The 1,953-nt window shown below is 41.5% G+C and overlaps 1 pseudogene; it reads left to right on the forward strand.

Moving 5' to 3' along the window:
• The first annotated feature begins 96 nt into the window (after positions 1–96).
• LOC118019756 lies at positions 97–1,084 on the forward strand (annotated as a pseudogene).
• Positions 1,085–1,953: the final 869 nt, after the last annotated feature.

The raw sequence follows: 1,953 nt of genomic DNA on the forward strand, positions 1-1,953 counted from the left end.
TGGCTTCTGCCACAGCTGCCCCCACTCCTCTGTGTGGGAAAGGAAGGTGTGAGTCCCAGCTGGAGCTGGGTGCTGCTGCGGGACGGTGGGAAGACAATGGCAGATACAGATAAACTCAACATGGACAGCATCATCCAAGGATTGCTGGATGTGAGCAGGTCCAAGCCTGGTCCGAATGTCCAGCTACAGGAGAATGAAATCTGAGGACTGTGCTTAAAGTCCCGAGAGATCTTTCTCAGTCAACCGAACCTACTAGAACTTGAAGCACCACTCAAAATATGTGGGATGTCCACGGGCAACACTATGATTTGCTTCAACCTTTTGAGTACAGTGGTTTCCCACCAGAAAGCAACTACCTGTTTCTTGGGGACTACATGCACAGGGGGAAGCAGTCATTGGAGACTCTGTCTCTTACAGACTTACAAAATCAACTATTCCGAGATTTTTTTTCTTCTCAGAGAAGAGAGGCCCATGAATGTGCCTGGATCAATAGAATTGATGGATTATGATGAATGTAAAAGAAGATATAACCTTAAACTATGGAAAACTTTCGCAGACTGCTTTAAACTGTTTACCGATAGCAGCCATTGTGGATGAGATGATATTCTGCTGTCACGGATGTTTATCACCAGATCTTCAATCTATGGAGCAGATTCGGGGAATGATGCGACCAACTAATGTACCAGATCAAGGTCTTCTTTGTGATCTTTTGTGGTCTGACCCTGATAAAGATGTTTTAGTCGGGGGTGAAAATGACAGAGGAGTGTCCTTCACATTTGGTGCAGAAGTGGGTGCAAAATTTCTCCATAAGCATGATTTGGATCCTATACGTAGAGCCCACCGGGTGGTTGAAGACGGATATGATTTTTTTTTTTTTTTTTTTTTTTTTGCAGAAAGGCAGCTGGTCACTCTGTTTTCTGCACCCAATTATTGTGGAGAATTTGACAATGCAGGTGCCATGAGTGTGGACAAAACTCTAATGTGTTCTTTTCAGATTTTAAATCCTGCCGAGAAAAAGAAGCTGAATGCCATGAGACCTGTAACACCTCCAAGGAGTATGATCACAAAGCAAGCAAAGAAATAGATGTAATTTTGACACTGCCTAGTTGGGACTTGTAATAGAGAGTATATAACCTTCATTTTTAAAACTATGATGTGGGGCACCTGGGTGGCTCAGTTGGTTAAGCGACTGCCTTCGGCTCAGGTCATGATCCTGGAGTCCCGGGATCGAGTCCTGTGATCGAGTCCCGCATCGGGCTCCTTGTTCCGCAGGGAGTCTGCTTCTCCCTCTCCCACTCCCCCTCCCCGTTTGTGTTCCCTCTCTTGTTTGTGTTCCCTCTCTCGCTGTGTCTTTCTCTGTCAAATAAATAAATAAAATCTTTAAAAAAAAAAAACTGTGATGTGTATTGGTCAGCTTACTCAAATAGTGTGTTTGTGAGGCCCCACTTCCATTTTTTGAGTTAATGAATGGCATTTGCTGATTATAACAGCAAATGAAAGACTCTCCACTCCCAAGAAAAAAATGTTTTGTTTTTTTAAATTCTGTAGTCCTTTTGCAAACAACTGTAATGATGGTGTTAAAGCTGTACGCCCCAGAACAGTTTATCCTAAGAGGTAAGTATACAATTGATCTTTTTAAAATTCAGTTCAACCCATGAATGATGAAATGCTCATTTTCTTTAGGATATAAAGAGAGCCCTAGGGTGCTCCATCTGTGCATGTTATTGTCATAAAATACATACCGTTGATGCAAACCACTGTGAACACTTTTTAAAAATTTTGTTTCAAAAGGAATTGCTTTTTTTCTCTCATTGTCTTGTCATGTACAAACTAGTTTTTATAGCTGTCAATATTAGGGTTAACTCAACGTTGCCAGCATCACTGGTATGATGTATATTTAATTATACTTTACCCTACCATATTCTCAAAATGACGAGTAAAGCCATTATTTAA

The sequence above is a fragment of the Mirounga leonina genome, unplaced genomic scaffold (assembly GCF_011800145.1).
Source record: "Mirounga leonina isolate KUSES-001 unplaced genomic scaffold, KU_Mleo_1.0 Mir_109, whole genome shotgun sequence".
Lineage (NCBI taxonomy): Eukaryota > Metazoa > Chordata > Mammalia > Carnivora > Phocidae > Mirounga > Mirounga leonina.